The 10,600-nt window shown below is 42.1% G+C and overlaps 1 pseudogene; it reads left to right on the top strand.

The window, feature by feature from the left end:
- Positions 1–1,453: 1,453 nt before the first annotated feature.
- Positions 1,454–1,894, top strand: LOC143668801 (large ribosomal subunit protein uL24 pseudogene; annotated as a pseudogene).
- Positions 1,895–10,600: the final 8,706 nt, after the last annotated feature.

Genomic DNA, 10,600 nt, shown 5'->3' with positions numbered 1-10,600 from the left:
GTACTTGCTGCCTATGGCTCCATATATGAACTTGTTAGCTGCGGTGACTTGGACTGCCCCAAGCAAGAGCCCACTCTTCCTAACTCTTTTTGGAAGTTAGGAGTATCCACTACTTTTGTATAATAGTTGTTCTGGGAATAGTATCCTCTCTCTCATTCTCCATTCAACAGACATTTGCTGAGTAATTATCATGAAGCCAAGAGCTGTAGCAGATGCTGGGGTTCAACAGCATGGAACACAAGACTTTCCCTTTACTGAGCCTGCAGGTTCATAAGGCCCAGGGAAAGCATGCCTGTAGACCTCTTAGGAAGCTAACCAAGATGGTTCAGGAGACTCCTCCCTCTGGAAACTGAAGTCTACTCTTCCACCTACTCCCCTTCCTGCCTGACCCCCACCCACCCATCCACTTTCATAGGAATATGAGGATGGTAGCGCAACTGACCCATATTCCTCCTTCAGGGCACATGGTAGGATCGCATTTCCCTCCCTCTTGAAGTTAGGTGTAGCTGTGTGACCTGCTCTGGCCAATAAAATGTGAGGGGAGTAGCACGTGCCACTTTAGCGTAAAAGCCTCTATGAATACTGCATGATTTACCATGTTCCCTCCCCCATGTGTCCCATACAGAGAAGCTCTATCAGCACCAGTCCCTGGATGAGGAAGCGTCGAGCAGAGACCCCCTCCCACCATCCCAAACTCAAGATAGAGTAGCAAGATAGTACTCAAGATAGAGTAGCATAAGCACGAAAAAAAATCTTTTTTGACTTAAGCCACTGAAATCTGGGAGTGTTTTGCTACCTCAGCATGACCTCATATTTCTTAACACATACAGTCTTTACTGTACCTTTCCTGGTATTCCCCAGACAAGTCAGAGTGATTCAAGTAGATCCTGAACTTAGCCTAGGTGGAGTTTCCAGAAGGAGCAATCTTTTCAAGTTCTGGTAATTTCTCTCCAGCCTCAAGGAGGCTGCCTCACCATAACACGAAATTCTTTGAAATAATAAAGCCCAAGGGCAGACCAATTGGCAACAGTGGCTCACATCCTATGAAAGGCTCGGGAGCGCCCCTGAGAACCAGGACTGGAGCCGACGGTAACAGAACAGCCCTGGGAGATGGTGGGCAAACTGGGAGGCCTACTGAGAATCCATAACCTGGAAATCTGGACTTCTTACCCAACTCTGTATCCAGAATCAATCTGCCGCCTTCTGAGATGTATGTAAATAGAAAAAGCAACAACAACAATGGTGCAAACATAACATTAATTAAGGAAATGCAAAATTAAAAAAAAGTTCAAGTTGTTTCTAAGCACTGCACAGGAGTGGGTAGAAGGAAAAGGAAACTTTAAGGCAGGACTAGCTACATTATTTGTGATGCTCAGTGAAAAATTAAAATGTGGCTGGAACTCGTTGTTAAAACTTATGAAGAAGCGCACCAGGCCCCACATAGATGGTCATCATGAAGTTCAACCCCTCTGTGAGCGTGGACTGCAGCAAGAGCCTCAAAGGCCACTTCGGAGCTCCTTGGCGCATGAGAAGGATGATCATGTCGTCCCCACTCTCCAAGGAGCTGAGGCAGAAAGACAACGTCCTCTCCATGCCCATCTGCAAGGACAAGGAGGTCCAGGTGGTTTGAGGACACTACAAAGATCAACAAATTGGCAAGGTACTCCAGGTGTACAGAACGAAGCATTCCATCTACACTGAGAGGGTGCAAGGTGAGAAAGCCAAGGACACAACTGTTCACATGGCCAATCGCCCGAGCAAGGTGGTTTTCACCAGGCTAAAACTGGACATCAAGATTGGAAAAAAAATCCTCGACCGCAAAGCCAATTCTCAACAAGCTGGAAAAGAGAAAGGCAAATATAAGGAACGACTTATTGAGAAAATGCAGGAATGAATGCATCCTGCTGTACAACCACAATTTAACTGTATATATTTCAGCCTAACATGTTATTTTGGAACTCTTCAAGATGTCTCCAGAATGTTTCATTTCCATCTTGTTACTGATATGTGGCTGTGTAAACCTGCTTTTGCAGTTGATTAATAATTTTATGAGCAAAAATTGGAAATATTTCCAAATTGCCATTTGTATTTGCATCATCTTAAAGATAATACCCATCTTCTTATCAACTCTACTTTCCAGTATTTCATATATTTAATCTGTTGGGCAGCCAAATAGCGATGGTAGGGCTATGCTGGCCCTGCTCCTGCCTGGACCCTAATGCTGACGGTGTTGAGCGGCAGGACTGTGGTCCCCAGTGCAGGGTTGTGGTCTCCCATGTGGTCACATGTGAAGTGGCACACTCAAGGGCACAAGGCCTCACTGAGAACCAGGTGCTGCTCTAGTCTCTGAGGTCAGACAGACTTCTCTCTGGCATTTTCCTTGCCTTTCCCTAGCTTCTTTTTGTCTTGCATTCCCATCAAACAGTGTTGGTTTGCCAGGGCAGCTATCACATATACCACCCAATGAGTTGGGATTTGTGGTCTCTTACTTTCAAAGCCTAAAAAGTCCAAAATAAAGACAGAAAAAAAATTATGAAGACTTTAAAGACAGCAGAATACTAAAGCAAACATGGAGTCCTTCTAAGCATGGGGGCTTGAGCACCTGCACAGCTTACATACCCATGAAGCCAGCCCTGTTTTTAGGATTGCCAAGAAAGTCCTTGAGACTAGTTGAGCAAAGAAGGGCAAAGAAGGGTTAAACAGTGACAATATTTGCTGAGTTTACTCTCTCTTCAATTTTTAATCTTTCTAGCTCTAGATATTTTCCAACAGATTATAACATTTGCCCTTAGGAGTCCCCTTGCTGTCACTTCACTCTTTTTTCTTCTCAGGTGAACTACTTAGAAGTCTAGACAACAATTGCTATCTCAACTTTTACCTTAGACAGTCATTTTTAAATAAAAACTTGTTCCCCACAAATTCACCAAAACTCTCCAATAGTGGTCACTTACATAGATTAGGAGTGCTTCTAGCTGTAAGTGACAGATAATCTGGGATACAATGGTTTAAACAAATAAGAGATTAGTTTTTCACTAAATTCCAAGACATCTGGGGATAGGCAATTGTGAGTATGGGGTAAGCAGCTCAATAATGTCAAGGTCAACAGCATGTTTTCACCACCTGGTTGTAAGATATTTTCCACCTCCACCCTGCCAAGCTCCTAGAATCAAGGCAAGGAGAAAGGTCAATGCCAGCCACATTTAGATTCCAGTTATGGTTATGAAACACCCCACCCCACCCTATCACTTAGTGGTGTAAAAAGACTATTTTATTAGGCTCACATAGTCTGTGGCAAGGGAATTTGTTCAAAGCACAGTGGGGACAGCTTGTCTTTGTTCCACAATGTCTGGGGTCTCAACTGGAAGGACTTGAAGGCTGGGATAACTCTATGGCTGGGGGCTGCAATCAGTGAGAGACAGTCTCACTTACAGATCTGGCAGTGTCTGCTGACTGTTGGCTGGGACCTCAGCAGAGCTACCATCCAGAACATCTACATGTGGCCCCTCCATGCAGTCTCTTAGGAAGGGCTAGTTGAACTTCCTCATAACATGGCTACTGGGTTCCAGCAGCAAGAATTCCAGAAGAGCAAATGCATGGGATTCTTATGCGCGAGGCTCAGAAGTCACACAGTGCCACTTCCTACACACCCTATTGGCCAAGACAATCAGAAATCTCACCCCCAATATCAAGGGAAGAGGACTTAGAATAGCCACCTCTTAATGGGAGGAGTTTCCAGGTCACATTATAAGAAAACCATATGGGATGGGTGATATTGTTTTGGCTATGTTTGAAAAATACAATCTACCATGGCCTTTAATTAAGAAAGTAAACATTTTCCCAGAAGCCACCCAGCAAACTTAAAATTTTATCTCATTGAACACATCTATGTCACATGCACCCACAGTTGCCAGGGAGAGTGGGATAGGGAGTTTTTAACTTTCAAATCTATTTAGTAGGAGGAGGTGTAGGGAAGGGGAAAGAATGATTATTAGGTAGGCAATCAGCAACATTTGTCACACTTAACTCCCACGGCTACATTCAGCCACTCCCTCCTCTGTGCTATTTGCTCCCCAAAATATGTTTTTATATGGCATCTATAAAATTTTATTGCATTTATTTATTTGGTTCTCTCTGATAGATTCCAAGTCCATCATAGGCAGGGACTGTGTATAACTTATCTTGGTATCTCCAAGGTCTCTTGCTGTACCTCACACAGAGGAATTTTTAATAAAACACTGATTGATGACATGACAGCTAAGATTTGGAGGATTTTCTAAGACTCCTGGTCTTATATGTTTCAGGATCCAAGATGATAAGTAATTTTAATTTAAAGACACAAAGAAGTCTACTTTCAATGCCCATAATTGCTAAGTTGCCTAATGGTCTTTAGGTAGCAAAGCCCAAAGGTCGAAAAGACACTTTTGAGTAACAATAATCATAACTCCGTTCTTTTCCATAAGGTGGTTTTATCAACGTCATTCTGTAGGTTTCTCACAACCACCTCGAAAGTTCCGAAGGGCAGATGTTAGTATTTTCAATTTGGTCAAAGGAACTAAAACTCAGGTGAAATGAATTGCTCAAACTAATATGCAGAAGAAAAGCACACTAATCTCATTCTAAATTAACCAGACACACAGCGAAGTCTGGAAGCTTGTGAGATGCAGTCAAAGCACTTCCTGCCTGGTTGCAGTCTGCTCGAATTGCAGGTTCAGCTTCTGAAAACAACCGTGAAGGCTGAAATTTCAAGTTTACACACACACGCTTTCCCTGTATAAATGCCTGCATTAGGATATACATGTATGTACACACACATACATGTAGCCCAAGTACCATTAACACTGAAGATATATGGCAGGACTATGTAGAATGAGACTGTAGAGAAAATAGCTCAACTAATTTTCACTCAAATTTGAGGGTAGAGAGATGCTTGGTTTCATCTATTCTGGAATGACTGGCTTAGAGCCACGGCAGTGAGAGAGACATGTAAGGGTGTGGTTCTTCTCATGAAGAAAGACAGTGAAAGAATGGAGAAGGATGTTAATTTTGTGCCCGGTTGCCTCTGTTGAGGTGCTAAGGAGAGGCTTCTGCAGAGCCGTTTCACAGAGGGACGCTGAAAACATAACTCTAAAGTGTCAGGGTAACCTGGAGGCTGAACCACTTGGAAATCAAGGGAGGACAGTGTGAAAAAGAGACTCTGCAGGTAGAGAAACAAAAGCTTAACAAAGGTCATCCTGAAAAAGTCCCTGCATTTCCCTAGGAGATAATCCCCCATCTTCTAGGGGGAGTTCAAAGAGGGCTTTAGAGCAGAGAAATGTTGGGTCAGTTATAAAGGAAGTGACTGAAGGACACACAGTGCCAAGTGAGCCAGAATTCCTTATATGCTGTTTAAAGAATAAGTGCTTAAAAGCCTGTAGATTAAGTCATTATCACTTCAAACAAGTAATTTAGATCTTTACTATTTCAGCCCAATAATTAATGGCAATCTTTGTTTTATAAGAAATGGCAGTCATTTCTTCTATAGTATTTCTCTTAGTTTGCCTATGTTAGAATTTATGTCTATAAATCCCAAGACTGTGGACAGCTGGAGGACAAAGGACCATGCCTTCTCTGTGTCTAGCAGAGACCTAGTACAGGCTTTGTTCTTATTAGTAGCTTAGTAAAGGTTCTTTGAACTGAGTAACTCTGCATAGAGGCAGCTAAGAAAGCAGGTCCTTGACCTAATTAGGTTCAATCAATATATCATTAAATTTCCAGGGAAATTTCATTACAGGTCGAGGCTATGAAGCTAATGTCTAAAATAGCCAAGACTACTACCTATCTCTTTTGGCATTCGGAAGAATTTGAGCCCCATGCTCTGATGCGTCCAGGAGGTATAGAAAGGCCTTGGCTGGGAATATAAGGGTATTCTATAGTTGTGCTTGAAATACATTTTATAGAAAGTTCCATAGCTTTGGCAGCTTTTTAGGAGTAGCACTGTCCAAGAAGAAGGAAGTATACCCTCTCTAGAGCTTCCTGCCTGACCAGATCTATGATACAGGCCAGAAGACGATTAAAAGTGCCCAGAAGTTAGACACATGCAGAATATCTTTATGCCTCTGACTGATACTCATTATAATGTTGCATGACAACATGGATAAGGGTTAGTGAACCTTGAACTGGCTGGCAAATGAAAAATCACTTTTAGTCTCAGGACAGCCCTGAATAAATGACAATGTCTCAAATTCCTGTCTTCTTCCGTATTCAATTATCATAATACCTGACACCTGAATTTTAGGTCAGGGTTTAAACAAGCACTTAGCTAGAACTACCTCTTTTTATTGTGGAACCCAATTGATGACAGATCAAACTGTCATCCCTTTCAGTTGTACTATTTATCATAGCTTCACCTATTGCCTATGAATTTGGGTTATATAGTCCAAATTCCTCATCTCCACACACCACGTCTTGTCTGCACTCAAGCCCATTCATAAATTCATCTAGAGTTTACTTACTGAGCATATTTTGTTCTGGAGATATTATAAGATATAATCCCTTCTTTTAAGGAGCTCACAGAATGTCAGGGAGACCGAAAATAAATCAGCAGTTACTATATAGGGTTATTAGTGCTGCAATAAAAGTATAAGGAAAGGATTTTGAGAGTAACAGAACGGGAAGGGAGAACTTCCTACAGATGACTTTTCAAATGAGGAATCACTGTAACCTAAACTTCAACACTGCAAACAAGGTATTCGTCATTTTTCTCCAAAATCCCCTTTCCTTCCTAATTTTTTCACATCTGTAAATAGTACTACTATTTATTTTTTCACAGTGATTCAGGCTTAAAACCTGGCATTTCTATTTTCTTCATACCCTGGAGCCATCCCGTCATTAAGTCTTGTCTGTTCTTCCCTTACATCAGGTCCATAATAAGCCCAGAGCCTTTGTTTTCTGTCTTGAGTCATCACAAGTCCAGGCCTCGAGGATCATCAAAGCTAAAAAAGAAAATGAGTCCAAGAAACCACCTAAGTAGCTAAAACCACTGATTAGTCTACATTCCATCACGTCACCTGTGAGAACTGAAGTCCTCTCATTGGTCTCTGGTTCCCAGACCTGCCCGTCATGGTCTAGACTGGACACTGCTACTGACATACATTTACTTGACGCCTGGCTGGCTTCGTCCTGCAGTTTTAAGGTGGTGAGAACAAGAAGAAAATACCTACACGAATTTGTGAAACTGGAATGCAATTAATATTCATGCATGTAACATGAAGAAGGGTAAGAGGACAGGAAATGCCTAGCAATTCACCCTGGAAAGAAGAAAATAATAATTATGGCCTGAAGGGGCAAAATGCCAATAGGCAGAGCAAAGTAGTATATTAGTTTCCTGTGGCTGCTACAACAAATGATCACAAATGTAGTGGCTTAGAACAACGGAAATTTATTCTCTCACATTTCTGGAGGCCAGAAGTCCAAAATCAGTACTAATGGGCTGAAACACAGGTGTCAGCAGGCCATGCTCCCTTTAGCTGCTTGAAGGAAAACCCATTTCTTGCCTCTTCCAGCTTCTGGTGGTGGCCAGCACTCCTTGGCTTGTAGCTACACCACTCCAATCTCTGCATCTGTCTCCACAATACCTTCTCCTCCTCTATTTTTCCTCTGCCTCCCTCTTATAAGGACACATGTGATTGCATTTAGGGTCCATTAGGCAATCCACAATAAACCCCCTATCTTAAGATCCTTAACTTAATCATACTTCTCTGCCACAATAAATAACATTCACAGGTTCTAGAGATTAGGCTGTAGATATCTCTTTGGCCCCATTATTCAATCTGTCATAGTTATCAACAAAGATGAGACTATCACCCAGTTCTATAAATCTGATCTCATGGTTATTTTAGGACTAAAGCTGGATTTTGGAGAGAGGGACAAGAGGGACAAGACATTTCTTTCTAGGGAACAGCAGGAGCAAAGGCTGAAGGGCAGCTGTGAGACTGCAAAGAAGAGATGAGGGACTAGGCCAACTGGACTGGAAATACCATATGTCACACATTTAGTTTTAGTGAGAGATCAGGCTGGGTGCATAAGTAAAAAGGACCCAAATAACAGAAGAGTTTAAAGGCAGGCTGAGAAGTTAAGGACTGATTCTGACAGAGGGAGAGAGCTGTTGTTTTCTGAATAGGAAAGTGGCATCTTGGAAGCCCTACTGTAAGAGGATCTGTCTGCCCTAACCTTGTGAAGGCCACTCCATTCCTAGCTAAGAAGCTTTATGCCAAAAGCTTAAGCTAATGATCCAGAAATCCAAATTCTGTGGACATCATCTCAGATTTTCCTTCCAATGTGCCACTAACAGGTGTAGCCTTAGACAAAACCATGAATAAGAGCTAAACTCTACTAGAGCCGACCAGGTCCTTTATGAATTGGCCTCTGGATACTTCTTCAACATTATCTCTTGCCAATCTTCTCATTATCCATTAGCATTTTTTTCAACTATCTGAACATGTCAAACCCATTTCTACCTTAAGCTCTTCAAATGTGCTATTTTTAATTCCTGGGATGGTTCCTCTCCCAAAATTTGCAGGGCTGGCCATAACTCTATCCTTCTAATCCCAAACTAAGTATCATTTCTTTGGATGATCTCCTTAGACTATCCTATTTAAAGCTGATTCTCCTTTACTACAACATGTTAGCCTCCTCATGGCACTTGTCACAATTTTTAATACATATCCATCCCTTTCTTATTTATTGTCTGCCTCTTATAAGTACGATCTTCAAAAGGGTAAACCATTTCTTGGCATTCACGCATTCAACACATATTTTCTGAGTGCTTAGAATGTGCCAGGCTCTGTACCAGATACTAGAAGACAGTGATGAACAAAAAGATGGAATCCCTGTAGTTGGGAAGCTCACATTCCAATGGGGGGAGGCAATAAACATGCATGTCACACGGTGGGTGGTGATGAGCAGCACGAAACAACTCAAGCAGGATGAAGGGGCAGAAAGTGATAGTGGAGGGTGCTACTTTATAAGAGGTGATCAGGGAACATCTTGATGAGGTGACATTTAAGAAAAGACCGGAAGGAAGGAAGCAAGCTATACAGGTTTCTAGGGTAAGAGTTTTCTAGGAAAAGGCACCCAATTCAAAAGCTCCAAGTAGGAACATGGCTGGCATGTTTGAAGAAAGTCAGGAGGCCAGAATTTGTACATTGGAGATGGCAAGGGAGAGTGTGGCAGGCCTTGCAGACCTCGGTAAATACTTTGGATTCCACTTAAGAGGGAGAGGGAGGTTGTTGGAGGATTCTGAGCATGGGAAGGATACACTACAACTTACATTTTTCAAGGATCAATGTGGCTGCTGTCTTAAGAATAGATTATAAAGGAAGCCAAGGATAATAGTAAGGAAACCAATTAGGAAACTATTTTAATAATCCCCCAAGAGGAATGATGGTAGCTTGATCCAAGGTGGTAGAGGCAGAGGTGGAGAAAGGTGGTCAGAATCTGCACACATTCATTTCAAAGTAGAGCCAATGCTGACAGATTAGAAGTGGGATGTGAGAGAAAAAGAGGAGTCAAGGATGATTCCAAGATTTTTTTACCCAAGCAACTGGAAGAATAGAGTCTCAGTACACTAAGTTGGGGAAAGACTGTTGCAGCAGGAGCAGATGTGAGGGAACAAACAGAATTTAGCTTTAGATGTGTTATGTTTGATGCTAACTTTTTTTTTCAGGGAGGGGCATGCATGGGTCAGGGACTGATCCAGGGTCTCCCACGTGGAAGGCAAGCATTCTACCACTGAACACCCGTGCACCCTAGATATGTTATGTTTGAGATGCCTATTAGACATACAAGTTGAAAGGTTGAGGAGGGAGCTAGACACATTAGGTGAGAGGCTGGGACTCGGTGTTATTGCACAGATTGTATTTATAGCCACTGGAATAGAGTGATAACTGGGAGAGTTCATGGCAATAAAAAAAGAAGAGGTCTGAAGATGAGGGCATCCCAATATTTAAAGACCAGGGTGATAAGGTACGAACCAAGGAGATGGAGAAGGGGAGGACAGTGAAGAACTGACACAACCGGATAAATAAAGTGAAGCAGGTTTTTAAGAAGTGAAGCAAGGTTTTTAAGAAGGGAGACATGATGGGCTCATGAAATACTGTTGACAGATAGAGCCAGATGTCTGTTTTGTTAATGCTTCTCTTCCATGCTGGACACATAGTGGATGCTAAACAAACGTTTGTTGAATGGATAAAGGAATGAGGTGAAGTTTGTACTTTCATTAACCTAATAAAGTCCAAAAATAAAGGACTGATTTCCTAGTTCCAGAGGTAAAACTACAGCACATTTTTCTTCCAGATGAGAGGGTCTTTACACAGTCATGAACTCACCAAGGTAGAAAAAGCACAAGATGCTTTAATGGTGACATGCCCTCCAAAGCATCAGTAGATGAAAAAAAAAGGGAGTTAATTTAGATTCTGTGTTCTCAACAGCCAGGCAGGCATCATAAGGTTGTGATGAATGAATAAGGGCTGGGAGAGATTCTCAACTGCCTAAGTTTCCTTTTGTGTCTGATGAGAAAAGAGCAGATCCCTGCGGCATGGACAAAGGAATGTTCAATTATATT

Source organism: Tamandua tetradactyla, chromosome 25 (assembly GCF_023851605.1).
Source record: "Tamandua tetradactyla isolate mTamTet1 chromosome 25, mTamTet1.pri, whole genome shotgun sequence".
NCBI lineage: Eukaryota > Metazoa > Chordata > Mammalia > Pilosa > Myrmecophagidae > Tamandua > Tamandua tetradactyla.
The sequence above is the reverse complement of the archived record's forward strand: the minus strand, read 5'-3'. Positions and strand labels throughout refer to the sequence as shown.